Source organism: Triturus cristatus, chromosome 10 (genome assembly GCF_964204655.1).
Source record: "Triturus cristatus chromosome 10, aTriCri1.1, whole genome shotgun sequence".
In the NCBI taxonomy this organism is placed as follows: Eukaryota; Metazoa; Chordata; class Amphibia; order Caudata; family Salamandridae; genus Triturus; species Triturus cristatus.
Window position 1 is genome coordinate 847316359 of NC_140593.1, and position 15434 is coordinate 847331792.

The window sequence follows — 15434 nt, forward strand, 5'->3', positions numbered from 1 at the left end:
AGGATATCGACTGATCCCTTCCTTGCAAGAGTGAAAAAAACAACACCTTGAGAGAAAACATGACTTTGTGTGGTTCACATAGAGAGAGAGCAGCCAAATAGCCCTGCTTTGTTTCTGAAAGACGCATCAGAAATTGCTTAAAATGCCGACTGGGGAATCAGGCTCGTTGGTCTAGGGGAATGATTCTCGCTTCGGGTGCGAGAGGTCCCGGGTTCAAATCCCGGACGAGCCCATGCTGTGGAATTATTTTTAGGCTGCTTATTATATAGGGCCATTTCTTCTTTTCAATGCTATAAGACGCCGTGTATGGTGAGAAAGTTCCTTTCCCTCTACGCTATTTCCCACTTTTGGCGTATAGAATTTCAGTGCCGGACTTCTTTGCAACTGCTTTTCTGGGGTGGACCATCAGTGTAGGAAAATTAAATGCAAAGTGTTTTTCTAGTGTGATTTCAGGTATGGTTTTAAAATCGCCTTTTGGAATAAAAGTGGTCCTCGTTCCTTTCTTCCAAAGAAAGAGATCGGGTAAGGAGGGTCCAACTTTGAGCTTCATGGACATTGGCCCTTGGTCTGTGCATTCCAGCCCACTACATGCCAAGAAGATTCGTGCAAGCGTGTCTGTTTCTGTAGTGTAGTGGTTATCACGTTCGCTTTACACGCGAAAGGTCCCTGGTTCGAGACCGGGCAGAAACAGCAGCTTTCTGTTTTTCACACAGTTTGCATTTACTCTCTCAACTTATAGGAAAGCTGAGATAATGGAAGCTGTCTATCCCTCACCAGCGTGATGTACTGTGCTCCAGGGGCATCAGTGACAGCTCAAAAAGAGAAGTGACGATAGTTTGCGCTATTCGTTTGCACGTCCTTGTGTACTGAAGGTTGGGCCTACTTCATGAAAACAAGGCATGAGAGCAGAAATGGTTTTATTGACCTCACCGAGAGCATACACCTAGAACAAACAAAATGTCTGAAGGATAGAGGCATTTTCATTTCTTGTTCGATGACGGCCATGGAAAAGACAGCAACCATATTGCAGAAGAGAGCAGCATGTGCAGTTGCTTGCTTTGGGTGAAGCATTCACTAACTCGCTGCCAATAACCCCCGGAGCCGGTGCGAAAGGTGACTCTTGTGTGCCTCGGCTCGTTGGTCTAGGGGTATGATTCTCGCTTAGGGTGCGAGAGGTCCCGGGTTCAAATCCCGGACGAGCCCTTTTTCAGAGGTAAACATACGAATCCTACTCAAAACTCACAATGCCTGACTATTTCTCATTACACTCGCCGCATTGTTGCACAAAATATTTTGAACCTCAGAAGAAACATGGATCACCATGCTTTTTCTGCCTTCATGCTTAGTCTGTGTGTGTCCCAGGTGATGCTTTCCCAAGGTGTACTTGCTGGCATTTAGGCATCAGATATTTGTCTGTCGATGCCTGCATAAGTCAATTTTTAATACGTCTAATTGCAAGCATGTTGGCTGATATCTCTGCAGTTTTCACACTTGCTCCTCGCTTTCTGAGTGGCTGCTGATACAGCAGAATAGAAGTAGAGAGAATCCTTGAGAGGAACCTTGCTCTAACAGTAAAACACAGCAAGTGAGTTTCTGTAGTGTAGTGGTCATCACGTTCGCCTAACACGCGAAAGGTCCCCGGTTCGAGACTGTGCATGAGCTGCTTTTATGTGCACCCTCTAAAACCTTATTATCTCAATGCAAGCTTAAGAAGAGGCGGTCCTTGAACCCAGCGAGCCGTGGGAAACTTCCTTTACTTTTGCAAGACGAAACAAATTAATCCGCATCCATCAGTGGTCGCTCTTGTGCCTAGCTTTTTTTTTGTCATGCCATGTTGTATTGTGGGGTCTTTACACTTGTGACATTGCTGTGAACGTTGTAAGTGCAAACATTGGCAGGTGCAGTCAGAAGAGTCAGATCTGTGCACACCCAGGGCTGTCAGGATGGCCGAGTGGTCTAAGGCGCCAGACTCAAGAGAGCTTGATCTTCAGTGCAACTGAGACTTCTGGTCTCCTCATGGAGGCGTGGGTTCAAATCCCACTTCTGACAGGTTTCTTTTACACCCTTAAATCGTCCTGTTTTTTGCAGTGCATTCCCCACACACCACAATCTTTGCACGGACCTGTAACATATGACGAGAAATCCACCAACGATCAGGCTGGTCCCTCAATCACAATTCCATGTATTCCTGGAAGGGACACCTCAGGCACACCTTCCGTTAAATTTGCACTCCATCACACAAACTGCCGTGCTGGTTTCTCATTAAGCAGTTGATCCCATCTTTGTTGTGAGGCTCTCCTGCCACCTTTTGGGCGGAGAAGGCACTGTCCCTGCAACAACACAGGCAGACATGTTCAACAGGGCTTCCTGGTTATGTGGGAGGAGCAGATTGTCATTGGTCCCCCCTTGCGAATTTTAATTTACATAAGGAAGACAGAGAGGTAGCTGGGAGTAGGCAGTACACACGGACATTGAACTCTATCTTGTGATTTGCAGCCAATTCTAGATTGAGGCAGGAGGAAAGGAGGTGATTTGCCCAACAATGGCCATACTGGGAATTCAGCCACCCTGGGGCTCCCAGGTGAGTGTTTCAGTCCTGCGAGCCACTCATATAAATCTCGCCTGATCGAGCCTGATCGAGCGCTGAGTGAGCGTGTTTGAATCCAAGAATCAAATGCCTCTGTCTTAGGAGCAAGAATTGGCAGGCCCTCCCTTGCATCTGGGGTGGAAGTCTATGGGGTAAGTGTCCAGGACTTGCAGAGGAGTACAAGTGCCAGAAAGTGCCTGCAGTTCTCATCAGCGCCTTTTTTCTGCTCTCTGGCAGCTAGGATATCGACTGATCCCTTCCTTGCAAGAGTGAAAAAAACAACACCTTGAGAGAAAACATGACTTTGTGTGGTTCACATAGAGAGAGAGCAGCCAAATAGCCCTGCTTTGTTTCTGAAAGACGCATCAGAAATTGCTTAAAATGCCGACTGGGGAATCAGGCTCGTTGGTCTAGGGGTATGATTCTCGCTTCGGGTGCGAGAGGTCCCGGGTTCAAATCCCGGACGAGCCCATGCTGTGGAATTATTTTTAGGCTGCTTATTATATAGGGCCATTTCTTCTTTTCAATGCTATAAGACGCCGTGTATGGTGAGAAAGTTCCTTTCCCTCTACGCTATTTCCCACTTTTGGCGTATAGAATTTCAGTGCCGGACTTCTTTGCAACTGCTTTTCTGGGGTGGGCCATCAGTGTAGGAAAATTAAATGCAAAGTGTTTTTCTAGTGTGATTTCAGGTATGGTTTTAAAATCGCCTTTTGGAATAAAAGTGGTCCTCGTTCCTTTCTTCCAAAGAAAGAGATCGGGTAAGGCGGGTCCAACTTTGAGCTTCATGGACATTGGCCCTTGGTCTGTGCATTCCAGCCCACTACATGCCAAGAAGATTCGTGCAAGCGTGTCTGTTTCTGTAGTGTAGTGGTTATCACGTTCGCTTTACACGCGAAAGGTCCCTGGTTCGAGACCGGGCAGAAACAGCAGCTTTCTGTTTTTCACACAGTTTGCATTTACTCTCTCAACTTATAGGAAAGCTGAGATAATGGAAGCTGTCTATCCCTCACCAGCGTGATGTACTGTGCTCCAGGGGCATCAGTGACAGCTCAAAAAGAGAAGTGACGATAGTTTGCGCTATTCGTTTGCACGTCCTTGTGTACTGAAGGTTGGGCCTACTTCATGAAAGCAAGGCATGAGAGCAGAAATGGTTTTATTGACCTCAGCGAGATCATACACCTAGAACAAACAAAATGTCTGAAGGATAGAGGCATTTTCATTTCTTGTTCGATGACGGCCATGGAAAAGACAGCAACCATATTGCAGAAGAGAGCAGCATGTGCAGTTGCTTGCTTTGGGTGAAGCATTCACTAACTCGCTGCCAATAACCCCCGGAGCCGGTGCGAAAGGCGACTCTTGTGTGCCTCGGCTCGTTGGTCTAGGGGTATGATTCTCGCTTAGGGTGCGAGAGGTCCCGGGTTCAAATCCCGGACGAGCCCTTTTTCAGAGGTAAACATACGAATCCTACTCAAAACTCACAATGCCTGACTATTTCTCATTACACTCGCCGCATTGTTGCACAAAATATTTTGAACCTCAGAAGAAACATGGATCACCATGCTTTTTCTGCCTTCATGCTTAGTCTGTGTGTGTCCCAGGTGATGCTTTCCCAAGGTGTACTTGCTGGCATTTAGGCATCAGATATTTGTCTGTCGATGCCTGCATAAGTCAATTTTTAATACGTCTAATTGCAAGCATGTTGGCTGATATCTCTGCAGTTTTCACACTTGCTCCTCGCTTTCTGAGTGGCTGCTGATACAGCAGAATAGAAGTAGAGAGAATCCTTGAGAGGAACCTTGCTCTAACAGTAAAACACAGCAAGTGAGTTTCTGTAGTGTAGTGGTCATCACGTTCGCCTAACACGCGAAAGGTCCCCGGTTCGAGACTGTGCATGAGCTGCTTTTATGTGCACCCTCTAAAACCTTATTATCTCAATGCAAGCTTAAGAAGAGGCGGTCCTTGAACCCAGCGAGCCGTGGGAAACTTCCTTTACTTTTGCAAGACGAAACAAATTAATCCGCATCCATCAGTGGTCGCTCTTGTGCCTAGCTTTTTTTTTGTCATGCCATGTTGTATTGTGGGGTCTTTACACTTGTGACATTGCTGTGAACGTTGTAAGTGCAAACATTGGCAGGTGCAGTCAGAAGAGTCAGATCTGTGCACACCCAGGGCTGTCAGGATGGCCGAGTGGTCTAAGGCGCCAGACTCAAGAGAGCTTGATCTTCAGTGCAACTGAGACTTCTGGTCTCCTCATGGAGGCGTGGGTTCAAATCCCACTTCTGACAGGTTTCTTTTACACCTTTAAATCGTCCTGTTTTTTGCAGTGCATTCCCCACACACCACAATCTTTGCACGGACCTGTAACATATGACGAGAAATCCACCAACGATCAGGCTGGTCCCTCAATCACAATTCCATGTATTCCTGGAAGGGACACCTCAGGCACACCTTCCGTTAAATTTGCACTCCATCACACAAACTGCCGTGCTGGTTTCTCATTAAGCAGTTGATCCCATCTTTGTTGTGAGGCTCTCCTGCCACCTTTTGGGCGGAGAAGGCACTGTCCCTGCAACAACACAGGCAGACATGTTCAACAGGGCTTCCTGGTTATGTGGGAGGAGCAGATTGTCATTGGTCCCCCCTTGCGAATTTTAATTTACATAAGGAAGACAGAGAGGTAGCTGGGAGTAGGCAGTACACACGGACATTGAACTCTATCTTGTGATTTGCAGCCAATTCTAGATTGAGGCAGGAGGAAAGGAGGTGATTTGCCCAACAATGGCCATACTGGGAATTCAGCCACCCTGGGGCTCCCAGGTGAGTGTTTCAGTCCTGCGAGCCACTCATATAAATCTCGCCTGATCGAGCCTGATCGAGCGCTGAGTGAGCGTGTTTGAATCCAAGAATCAAATGCCTCTGTCTTAGGAGCAAGAATTGGCAGGCCCTCCCTTGCATCTGGGGTGGAAGTCTATGGGGTAAGTGTCCAGGACTTGCAGAGGAGTACAAGTGCCAGAAAGTGCCTGCAGTTCTCATCAGCGCCTTTTTTCTGCTCTCTGGCAGCTAGGATATCGACTGATCCCTTCCTTGCAAGAGTGAAAAAAACAACACCTTGAGAGAAAACATGACTTTGTGTGGTTCACATAGAGAGAGAGCAGCCAAATAGCCCTGCTTTGTTTCTGAAAGACGCATCAGAAATTGCTTAAAATGCCGACTGGGGAATCAGGCTCGTTGGTCTAGGGGTATGATTCTCGCTTCGGGTGCGAGAGGTCCCGGGTTCAAATCCCGGACGAGCCCATGCTGTGGAATTATTTTTAGGCTGCTTATTATATAGGGCCATTTCTTCTTTTCAATGCTATAAGACGCCGTGTATGGTGAGAAAGTTCCTTTCCCTCTACGCTATTTCCCACTTTTGGCGTATAGAATTTCAGTGCCGGACTTCTTTGCAACTGCTTTTCTGGGGTGGACCATCAGTGTAGGAAAATTAAATGCAAAGTGTTTTTCTAGTGTGATTTCAGGTATGGTTTTAAAATCGCCTTTTGGAATAAAAGTGGTCCTCGTTCCTTTCTTCCAAAGAAAGAGATCGGGTAAGGAGGGTCCAACTTTGAGCTTCATGGACATTGGCCCTTGGTCTGTGCATTCCAGCCCACTACATGCCAAGAAGATTCGTGCAAGCGTGTCTGTTTCTGTAGTGTAGTGGTTATCACGTTCGCTTTACACGCGAAAGGTCCCTGGTTCGAGACCGGGCAGAAACAGCAGCTTTCTGTTTTTCACACAGTTTGCATTTACTCTCTCAACTTATAGGAAAGCTGAGATAATGGAAGCTGTCTATCCCTCACCAGCGTGATGTACTGTGCTCCAGGGGCATCAGTAACAGCTCAAAAAGAGAAGTGACGATAGTTTGCGCTATTCGTTTGCACGTCCTTGTGTACTGAAGGTTGGGCCTACTTCATGAAAGCAAGGCATGAGAGCAGAAATGGTTTTATTGACCTCACCGAGAGCATACACCTAGAACAAACAAAATGTCTGAAGGATAGAGGCATTTTCATTTCTTGTTCGATGACGGCCATGGAAAAGACAGCAACCATATTGCAGAAGAGAGCAGCATGTGCAGTTGCTTGCTTTGGGTGAAGCATTCACTAACTCGCTGCCAATAACCCCCGGAGCCGGTGCGAAAGGTGACTCTTGTGTGCCTCGGCTCGTTGGTCTAGGGGTATGATTCTCGCTTAGGGTGCGAGAGGTCCCGGGTTCAAATCCCGGACGAGCCCTTTTTCAGAGGTAAACATACGAATCCTACTCAAAACTCACAATGCCTGACTATTTCTCATTACACTCGCCGCATTGTTGCACAAAATATTTTGAACCTCAGAAGAAACATGGATCACCATGCTTTTTCTGCCTTCATGCTTAGTCTGTGTGTGTCCCAGGTGATGCTTTCCCAAGGTGTACTTGCTGGCATTTAGGCATCAGATATTTGTCTGTCGATGCCTGCATAAGTAAATTTTTAATACGTCTAATTGCAAGCATGTTGGCTGATATCTCTGCAGTTTTCACACTTGCTCCTCGCTTTCTGAGTGGCTGCTGATACAGCAGAATAGAAGTAGAGAGAATCCTTGAGAGGAACCTTGCTCTAACAGTAAAACACAGCAAGTGAGTTTCTGTAGTGTAGTGGTCATCACGTTCGCCTAACACGCGAAAGGTCCCCGGTTCGAGACTGTGCATGAGCTGCTTTTATGTGCACCCTCTAAAACCTTATTATCTCAATGCAAGCTTAAGAAGAGGCGGTCCTTGAACCCAGCGAGCCGTGGGAAACTTCCTTTACTTTTGCAAGACGAAACAAATTAATCCGCATCCATCAGTGGTCGCTCTTGTGCCTAGCTTTTTTTTTGTCATGCCATGTTGTATTGTGGGGTCTTTACACTTGTGACATTGCTGTGAACGTTGTAAGTGCAAACATTGGCAGGTGCAGTCAGAAGAGTCAGATCTGTGCACACCCAGGGCTGTCAGGATGGCCGAGTGGTCTAAGGCGCCAGACTCAAGAGAGCTTGATCTTCAGTGCAACTGAGACTTCTGGTCTCCTCATGGAGGCGTGGGTTCAAATCCCACTTCTGACAGGTTTCTTTTACACCCTTAAATCGTCCTGTTTTTTGCAGTGCATTCCCCACACACCACAATCTTTGCACGGACCTGTAACATATGACGAGAAATCCACCAACGATCAGGCTGGTCCCTCAATCACAATTCCATGTATTCCTGGAAGGGACACCTCAGGCACACCTTCCGTTAAATTTGCACTCCATCACACAAACTGCCGTGCTGGTTTCTCATTAAGCAGTTGATCCCATCTTTGTTGTGAGGCTCTCCTGCCACCTTTTGGGCGGAAAAGGCACTGTCCCTGCAACAACACAGGCAGACATGTTCAACAGGGCTTCCTGGTTATGTGGGAGGAGCAGATTGTCATTGGTCCCCCCTTGCGAATTTTAATTTACATAAGGAAGACAGAGAGGTAGCTGGGAGTAGGCAGTACACACGGACATTGAACTCTATCTTGTGATTTGCAGCCAATTCTAGATTGAGGCAGGAGGAAAGGAGGTGATTTGCCCAACAATGGCCATACTGGGAATTCAGCCACCCTGGGGCTCCCAGGTGAGTGTTTCAGTCCTGCGAGCCACTCATATAAATCTCGCCTGATCGAGCGCTGAGTGAGCGTGTTTGAATCCAAGAATCAAATGCCTCTGTCTTAGGAGCAAGAATTGGCAGGCCCTCCCTTGCATCTGGGGTGGAAGTCTATGGGGTAAGTGTCCAGGACTTGCAGAGGAGTACAAGTGCCAGAAAGTGCCTGCAGTTCTCATCAGCGCCTTTTTTCTGCTCTCTGGCAGCTAGGATATCGACTGATCCCTTCCTTGCAAGAGTGAAAAAAACAACACCTTGAGAGAAAACATGACTTTGTGTGGTTCACATAGAGAGAGAGCAGCCAAATAGCCCTGCTTTGTTTCTGAAAGACGCATCAGAAATTGCTTAAAATGCCGACTGGGGAATCAGGCTCGTTGGTCTAGGGGTATGATTCTCGCTTCGGGTGCGAGAGGTCCCGGGTTCAAATCCCGGACGAGCCCATGCTGTGGAATTATTTTTAGGCTGCTTATTATATAGGGCCATTTCTTCTTTTCAATGCTATAAGACGCCGTGTATGGTGAGAAAGTTCCTTTCCCTCTACGCTATTTCCCACTTTTGGCGTATAGAATTTCAGTGCCGGACTTCTTTGCAACTGCTTTTCTGGGGTGGACCATCAGTGTAGGAAAATTAAATGCAAAGTGTTTTTCTAGTGTGATTTCAGGTATGGTTTTAAAATCGCCTTTTGGAATAAAAGTGGTCCTCGTTCCTTTCTTCCAAAGAAAGAGATCGGGTAAGGAGGGTCCAACTTTGAGCTTCATGGACATTGGCCCTTGGTCTGTGCATTCCAGCCCACTACATGCCAAGAAGATTCGTGCAAGCGTGTCTGTTTCTGTAGTGCAGTGGTTATCACGTTCGCTTTACACGCGAAAGGTCCCTGGTTCGAGACCGGGCAGAAACAGCAGCTTTCTGTTTTTCACACAGTTTGCATTTACTCTCTCAACTTATAGGAAAGCTGAGATAATGGAAGCTGTCTATCCCTCACCAGCGTGATGTACTGTGCTCCAGGGGCATCAGTGACAGCTCAAAAAGAGAAGTGACGATAGTTTGCGCTATTCGTTTGCACGTCCTTGTGTACTGAAGGTTGGGCCTACTTCATGAAAGCAAGGCATGAGAGCAGAAATGGTTTTATTGACCTCACCGAGAGCATACACCTAGAACAAACAAAATGTCTGAAGGATAGAGGCATTTTCATTTCTTGTTCGATGACGGCCATGGAAAAGACAGCAACCATATTGCAGAAGAGAGCAGCATGTGCAGTTGCTTGCTTTGGGTGAAGCATTCACTAACTCGCTGCCAATAACCCCCGGAGCCGGTGCGAAAGGCGACTCTTGTGTGCCTCGGCTCGTTGGTCTAGGGGTATGATTCTCGCTTAGGGTGCGAGAGGTCCCGGGTTCAAATCCCGGACGAGCCCTTTTTCAGAGGTAAACATACGAATCCTACTCAAAACTCACAATGCCTGACTATTTCTCATTACACTCGCCGCATTGTTGCACAAAATATTTTGAACCTCAGAAGAAACATGGATCACCATGCTTTTTCTGCCTTCATGCTTAGTCTGTGTGTGTCCCAGGTGATGCTTTCCCAAGGTGTACTTGCTGGCATTTAGGCATCAGATATTTGTCTGTCGATGCCTGCATAAGTCAATTTTTAATACGTCTAATTGCAAGCATGTTGGCTGATATCTCTGCAGTTTTCACACTTGCTCCTCGCTTTCTGAGTGGCTGCTGATACAGCAGAATAGAAGTAGAGAGAATCCTTGAGAGGAACCTTGCTCTAACAGTAAAACACAGCAAGTGAGTTTCTGTAGTGTAGTGGTCATCACGTTCGCCTAACACGCGAAAGGTCCCCGGTTCGAGACCGGGCAGAAACACTGTGCATGAGCTGCTTTTATGTGCACCCTCTAAAACCTTATTATCTCAATGCAAGCTTAAGAAGAGGCGGTCCTTGAACCCAGCGAGCCGTGGGAAACTTCCTTTACTTTTGCAAGACGAAACAAATTAATCCGCATCCATCAGTGGTCGCTCTTGTGCCTAGCTTTTTTTTTGTCATGCCATGTTGTATTGTGGGGTCTTTACACTTGTGACATTGCTGTGAACGTTGTAAGTGCAAACATTGGCAGGTGCAGTCAGAAGAGTCAGATCTGTGCACACCCAGGGCTGTCAGGATGGCCGAGTGGTCTAAGGCGCCAGACTCAAGAGAGCTTGATCTTCAGTGCAACTGAGACTTCTGGTCTCCTCATGGAGGCGTGGGTTCAAATCCCACTTCTGACAAGTTTCTTTTACACCCTTAAATCGTCCTGTTTTTTGCAGTGCATTCCCCACACACCACAATCTTTGCACGGACCTGTAACATATGACGAGAAATCCACCAACGATCAGGCTGGTCCCTCAATCACAATTCCATGTATTCCTGGAAGGGACACCTCAGGCACACCTTCCGTTAAATTTGCACTCCATCACACAAACTGCCGTGCTGGTTTCTCATTAAGCAGTTGATCCCATCTTTGTTGTGAGGCTCTCCTGCCACCTTTTGGGCGGAGAAGGCACTGTCCCTGCAACAACACAGGCAGACATGTTCAACAGGGCTTCCTGGTTATGTGGGAGGAGCAGATTGTCATTGGTCCCCCCTTGCGAATTTTAATTTACATAAGGAAGACAGAGAGGTAGCTGGGAGTAGGCAGTACACACGGACATTGAACTCTATCTTGTGATTTGCAGCCAATTCTAGATTGAGGCAGGAGGAAAGGAGGTGATTTGCCCAACAATGGCCATACTGGGAATTCAGCCACCCTGGGGCTCCCAGGTGAGTGTTTCAGTCCTGCGAGCCACTCATATAAATCTCGCCTGATCGAGCCTGATCGAGCGCTGAGTGAGCGTGTTTGAATCCAAGAATCAAATGCCTCTGTCTTAGGAGCAAGAATTGGCAGGCCCTCCCTTGCATCTGGGGTGGAAGTCTATGGGGTAAGTGTCCAGGACTTGCAGAGGAGTACAAGTGCCAGAAAGTGCCTGCAGTTCTCATCAGCGCCTTTTTTCTGCTCTCTGGCAGCTAGGATATCGACTGATCCCTTCCTTGCAAGAGTGAAAAAAACAACACCTTGAGAGAAAACATGACTTTGTGTGGTTCACATAGAGAGAGAGCAGCCAAATAGCCCTGCTTTGTTTCTGAAAGACGCATCAGAAATTGCTTAAAATGCCGACTGGGGAATCAGGCTCGTTGGTCTAGGGGTATGATTCTCGCTTCGGGTGCGAGAGGTCCCGGGTTCAAATCCCGGACGAGCCCATGCTGTGGAATTATTTTTAGGCTGCTTATTATATAGGGCCATTTCTTCTTTTCAATGCTATAAGACGCCGTGTATGGTGAGAAAGTTCCTTTCCCTCTACGCTATTTCCCACTTTTGGCGTATAGAATTTCAGTGCCGGACTTCTTTGCAACTGCTTTTCTGGGGTGGACCATCAGTGTAGGAAAATTAAATGCAAAGTGTTTTTCTAGTGTGATTTCAGGTATGGTTTTAAAATCGCCTTTTGGAATAAAAGTGGTCCTCGTTCCTTTCTTCCAAAGAAAGAGATCGGGTAAGGAGGGTCCAACTTTGAGCTTCATGGACATTGGCCCTTGGTCTGTGCATTCCAGCCCACTACATGCCAAGAAGATTCGTGCAAGCGTGTCTGTTTCTGTAGTGTAGTGGTTATCACGTTCGCTTTACACGCGAAAGGTCCCTGGTTCGAGACCGGGCAGAAACAGCAGCTTTCTGTTTTTCACACAGTTTGCATTTACTCTCTCAACTTATAGGAAAGCTGAGATAATGGAAGCTGTCTATCCCTCACCAGCGTGATGTACTGTGCTCCAGGGGCATCAGTGACAGCTCAAAAAGAGAAGTGACGATAGTTTGCGCTATTCGTTTGCACGTCCTTGTGTACTGAAGGTTGGGCCTACTTCATGAAAGCAAGGCATGAGAGCAGAAATGGTTTTATTGACCTCACCGAGAGCATACACCTAGAACAAACAAAATGTCTGAAGGATAGAGGCATTTTCATTTCTTGTTCGATGACGGCCATGGAAAAGACAGCAACCATATTGCAGAAGAGAGCAGCATGTGCAGTTGCTTGCTTTGGGTGAAGCATTCACTAACTCGCTGCCAATAACCCCCGGAGCCGGTGCGAAAGGTGACTCTTGTGTGCCTCGGCTCGTTGGTCTAGGGGTATGATTCTCGCTTAGGGTGCGAGAGGTCCCGGGTTCAAATCCCGGACGAGCCCTTTTTCAGAGGTAAACATACGAATCCTACTCAAAACTCACAATGCCTGACTATTTCTCATTACACTCGCCGCATTGTTGCACAAAATATTTTGAACCTCAGAAGAAACATGGATCACCATGCTTTTTCTGCCTTCATGCTTAGTCTGTGTGTGTCCCAGGTGATGCTTTCCCAAGGTGTACTTGCTGGCATTTAGGCATCAGATATTTGTCTGTCGATGCCTGCATAAGTCAATTTTTAATACGTCTAATTGCAAGCATGTTGGCTGATATCTCTGCAGTTTTCACACTTGCTCCTCGCTTTCTGAGTGGCTGCTGATACAGCAGAATAGAAGTAGAGAGAATCCTTGAGAGGAACCTTGCTCTAACAGTAAAACACAGCAAGTGAGTTTCTGTAGTGTAGTGGTCATCACGTTCGCCTAACACGCGAAAGGTCCCCGGTTCGAGACTGTGCATGAGCTGCTTTTATGTGCACCCTCTAAAACCTTATTATCTCAATGCAAGCTTAAGAAGAGGCGGTCCTTGAACCCAGCGAGCCGTGGGAAACTTCCTTTACTTTTGCAAGACGAAACAAATTAATCCGCATCCATCAGTGGTCGCTCTTGTGCCTAGCTTTTTTTTTGTCATGCCATGTTGTATTGTGGGGTCTTTACACTTGTGACATTGCTGTGAACGTTGTAAGTGCAAACATTGGCAGGTGCAGTCAGAAGAGTCAGATCTGTGCACACCCAGGGCTGTCAGGATGGCCGAGTGGTCTAAGGCGCCAGACTCAAGAGAGCTTGATCTTCAGTGCAACTGAGACTTCTGGTCTCCTCATGGAGGCGTGGGTTCAAATCCCACTTCTGACAAGTTTCTTTTACACCCTTAAATCGTCCTGTTTTTTGCAGTGCATTCCCCACACACCACAATCTTTGCACGGACCTGTAACATATGACGAGAAATCCACCAACGATCAGGCTGGTCCCTCAATCACAATTCCATGTATTCCTGGAAGGGACACCTCAGGCACACCTTCCGTTAAATTTGCACTCCATCACACAAACTGCCGTGCTGGTTTCTCATTAAGCAGTTGATCCCATCTTTGTTGTGAGGCTCTCCTGCCACCTTTTGGGCGGAGAAGGCACTGTCCCTGCAACAACACAGGCAGACATGTTCAACAGGGCTTCCTGGTTATGTGGGAGGAGCAGATTGTCATTGGTCCCCCCTTGCGAATTTTAATTTACATAAGGAAGACAGAGAGGTAGCTGGGAGTAGGCAGTACACACGGACATTGAACTCTATCTTGTGATTTGCAGCCAATTCTAGATTGAGGCAGGAGGAAAGGAGGTGATTTGCCCAACAATGGCCATACTGGGAATTCAGCCACCCTGGGGCTCCCAGGTGAGTGTTTCAGTCCTGCGAGCCACTCATATAAATCTCGCCTGATCGAGCCTGATCGAGCGCTGAGTGAGCGTGTTTGAATCCAAGAATCAAATGCCTCTGTCTTAGGAGCAAGAATTGGCAGGCCCTCCCTTGCATCTGGGGTGGAAGTCTATGGGGTAAGTGTCCAGGACTTGCAGAGGAGTACAAGTGCCAGAAAGTGCCTGCAGTTCTCATCAGCGCCTTTTTTCTGCTCTCTGGCAGCTAGGATATCGACTGATCCCTTCCTTGCAAGAGTGAAAAAAACAACACCTTGAGAGAAAACATGACTTTGTGTGGTTCACATAGAGAGAGAGCAGCCAAATAGCCCTGCTTTGTTTCTGAAAGACGCATCAGAAATTGCTTAAAATGCCGACTGGGGAATCAGGCTCGTTGGTCTAGGGGAATGATTCTCGCTTCGGGTGCGAGAGGTCCCGGGTTCAAATCCCGGACGAGCCCATGCTGTGGAATTATTTTTAGGCTGCTTATTATATAGGGCCATTTCTTCTTTTCAATGCTATAAGACGCCGTGTATGGTGAGAAAGTTCCTTTCCCTCTACGCTATTTCCCACTTTTGGCGTATAGAATTTCAGTGCCGGACTTCTTTGCAACTGCTTTTCTGGGGTGGACCATCAGTGTAGGAAAATTAAATGCAAAGTGTTTTTCTAGTGTGATTTCAGGTATGGTTTTAAAATCGCCTTTTGGAATAAAAGTGGTCCTCGTTCCTTTCTTCCAAAGAAAGAGATCGGGTAAGGAGGGTCCAACTTTGAGCTTCATGGACATTGGCCCTTGGTCTGTGCATTCCAGCCCACTACATGCCAAGAAGATTCGTGCAAGCGTGTCTGTTTCTGTAGTGTAGTGGTTATCACGTTCGCTTTACACGCGAAAGGTCCCTGGTTCGAGACCGGGCAGAAACAGCAGCTTTCTGTTTTTCACACAGTTTGCATTTACTCTCTCAACTTATAGGAAAGCTGAGATAATGGAAGCTGTCTATCCCTCACCAGCGTGATGTACTGTGCTCCAGGGGCATCAGTGACAGCTCAAAAAGAGAAGTGACGATAGTTTGCGCTATTCGTTTGCACGTCCTTGTGTACTGAAGGTTGGGCCTACTTCATGAAAACAAGGCATGAGAGCAGAAATGGTTTTATTGACCTCACCGAGAGCATACACCTAGAACAAACAAAATGTCTGAAGGATAGAGGCATTTTCATTTCTTGTTCGATGACGGCCATGGAAAAGACAGCAACCATATTGCAGAAGAGAGCAGCATGTGCAGTTGCTTGCTTTGGGTGAAGCATTCACTAACTCGCTGCCAATAACCCCCGGAGCCGGTGCGAAAGGTGACTCTTGTGTGCCTCGGCTCGTTGGTCTAGGGGTATGATTCTCGCTTAGGGTGCGAGAGGTCCCGGGTTCAAATCCCGGACGAGCCCTTTTTCAGAGGTAAACATACGAATCCTACTCAAAACTCACAATGCCTGACTATTTCTCATTACACTCGCCGCATTGTTGCACAAAATATTTTGAACCT

At 47.1% G+C, this 15434-nt stretch overlaps 24 non-coding genes across 24 annotated transcripts; all 24 read left to right on the plus strand.

Annotated features, from left to right (window-relative positions):
• Positions 1–160: 160 nt before the first annotated feature.
• Positions 161–232, plus strand: TRNAP-CGG (transfer RNA proline (anticodon CGG)). Its single transcript has one exon. It is a non-coding gene; the product is annotated as a tRNA-Pro (tRNA).
• Positions 233–617: 385 nt separating this feature from the next.
• On the plus strand, positions 618–690 carry TRNAV-UAC (transfer RNA valine (anticodon UAC)). The gene has a single exon. It is a non-coding gene; the product is annotated as a tRNA-Val (tRNA).
• A 441-nt stretch (positions 691–1131) lies between these two features.
• On the plus strand, positions 1132–1203 carry TRNAP-AGG (transfer RNA proline (anticodon AGG)). Its single transcript has one exon. It is a non-coding gene; the product is annotated as a tRNA-Pro (tRNA).
• Positions 1204–1937: 734 nt separating this feature from the next.
• TRNAL-CAA (transfer RNA leucine (anticodon CAA)) lies at positions 1938–2049 on the plus strand. The gene is made up of 2 exons: positions 1938–1975; positions 2004–2049. It is a non-coding gene; the product is annotated as a tRNA-Leu (tRNA).
• Positions 2050–2986: 937 nt separating this feature from the next.
• Positions 2987–3058, plus strand: TRNAP-CGG (transfer RNA proline (anticodon CGG)). Its single transcript has one exon. It is a non-coding gene; the product is annotated as a tRNA-Pro (tRNA).
• Positions 3059–3443: 385 nt separating this feature from the next.
• On the plus strand, positions 3444–3516 carry TRNAV-UAC (transfer RNA valine (anticodon UAC)). The gene has a single exon. It is a non-coding gene; the product is annotated as a tRNA-Val (tRNA).
• A 441-nt stretch (positions 3517–3957) lies between these two features.
• On the plus strand, positions 3958–4029 carry TRNAP-AGG (transfer RNA proline (anticodon AGG)). The gene has a single exon. It is a non-coding gene; the product is annotated as a tRNA-Pro (tRNA).
• Positions 4030–4763: 734 nt separating this feature from the next.
• On the plus strand, positions 4764–4875 carry TRNAL-CAA (transfer RNA leucine (anticodon CAA)). Its single transcript has 2 exons — positions 4764–4801; positions 4830–4875. It is a non-coding gene; the product is annotated as a tRNA-Leu (tRNA).
• Positions 4876–5812: 937 nt separating this feature from the next.
• On the plus strand, positions 5813–5884 carry TRNAP-CGG (transfer RNA proline (anticodon CGG)). Its single transcript has one exon. It is a non-coding gene; the product is annotated as a tRNA-Pro (tRNA).
• A 385-nt stretch (positions 5885–6269) lies between these two features.
• On the plus strand, positions 6270–6342 carry TRNAV-UAC (transfer RNA valine (anticodon UAC)). Its single transcript has one exon. It is a non-coding gene; the product is annotated as a tRNA-Val (tRNA).
• A 441-nt stretch (positions 6343–6783) lies between these two features.
• On the plus strand, positions 6784–6855 carry TRNAP-AGG (transfer RNA proline (anticodon AGG)). The gene has a single exon. It is a non-coding gene; the product is annotated as a tRNA-Pro (tRNA).
• Positions 6856–7589: 734 nt separating this feature from the next.
• On the plus strand, positions 7590–7701 carry TRNAL-CAA (transfer RNA leucine (anticodon CAA)). The gene is made up of 2 exons: positions 7590–7627; positions 7656–7701. It is a non-coding gene; the product is annotated as a tRNA-Leu (tRNA).
• A 927-nt stretch (positions 7702–8628) lies between these two features.
• TRNAP-CGG (transfer RNA proline (anticodon CGG)) lies at positions 8629–8700 on the plus strand. The gene has a single exon. It is a non-coding gene; the product is annotated as a tRNA-Pro (tRNA).
• A 385-nt stretch (positions 8701–9085) lies between these two features.
• TRNAV-UAC (transfer RNA valine (anticodon UAC)) lies at positions 9086–9158 on the plus strand. The gene has a single exon. It is a non-coding gene; the product is annotated as a tRNA-Val (tRNA).
• Positions 9159–9599: 441 nt separating this feature from the next.
• TRNAP-AGG (transfer RNA proline (anticodon AGG)) lies at positions 9600–9671 on the plus strand. Its single transcript has one exon. It is a non-coding gene; the product is annotated as a tRNA-Pro (tRNA).
• A 386-nt stretch (positions 9672–10057) lies between these two features.
• On the plus strand, positions 10058–10130 carry TRNAV-AAC (transfer RNA valine (anticodon AAC)). Its single transcript has one exon. It is a non-coding gene; the product is annotated as a tRNA-Val (tRNA).
• Positions 10131–10418: 288 nt separating this feature from the next.
• Positions 10419–10530, plus strand: TRNAL-CAA (transfer RNA leucine (anticodon CAA)). Its single transcript has 2 exons — positions 10419–10456; positions 10485–10530. It is a non-coding gene; the product is annotated as a tRNA-Leu (tRNA).
• A 937-nt stretch (positions 10531–11467) lies between these two features.
• Positions 11468–11539, plus strand: TRNAP-CGG (transfer RNA proline (anticodon CGG)). Its single transcript has one exon. It is a non-coding gene; the product is annotated as a tRNA-Pro (tRNA).
• A 385-nt stretch (positions 11540–11924) lies between these two features.
• Positions 11925–11997, plus strand: TRNAV-UAC (transfer RNA valine (anticodon UAC)). The gene has a single exon. It is a non-coding gene; the product is annotated as a tRNA-Val (tRNA).
• A 441-nt stretch (positions 11998–12438) lies between these two features.
• TRNAP-AGG (transfer RNA proline (anticodon AGG)) lies at positions 12439–12510 on the plus strand. Its single transcript has one exon. It is a non-coding gene; the product is annotated as a tRNA-Pro (tRNA).
• A 734-nt stretch (positions 12511–13244) lies between these two features.
• On the plus strand, positions 13245–13356 carry TRNAL-CAA (transfer RNA leucine (anticodon CAA)). Its single transcript has 2 exons — positions 13245–13282; positions 13311–13356. It is a non-coding gene; the product is annotated as a tRNA-Leu (tRNA).
• Positions 13357–14293: 937 nt separating this feature from the next.
• Positions 14294–14365, plus strand: TRNAP-CGG (transfer RNA proline (anticodon CGG)). The gene has a single exon. It is a non-coding gene; the product is annotated as a tRNA-Pro (tRNA).
• Positions 14366–14750: 385 nt separating this feature from the next.
• Positions 14751–14823, plus strand: TRNAV-UAC (transfer RNA valine (anticodon UAC)). The gene has a single exon. It is a non-coding gene; the product is annotated as a tRNA-Val (tRNA).
• Positions 14824–15264: 441 nt separating this feature from the next.
• TRNAP-AGG (transfer RNA proline (anticodon AGG)) lies at positions 15265–15336 on the plus strand. Its single transcript has one exon. It is a non-coding gene; the product is annotated as a tRNA-Pro (tRNA).
• The last annotated feature ends 98 nt before the right edge of the window (positions 15337–15434 follow it).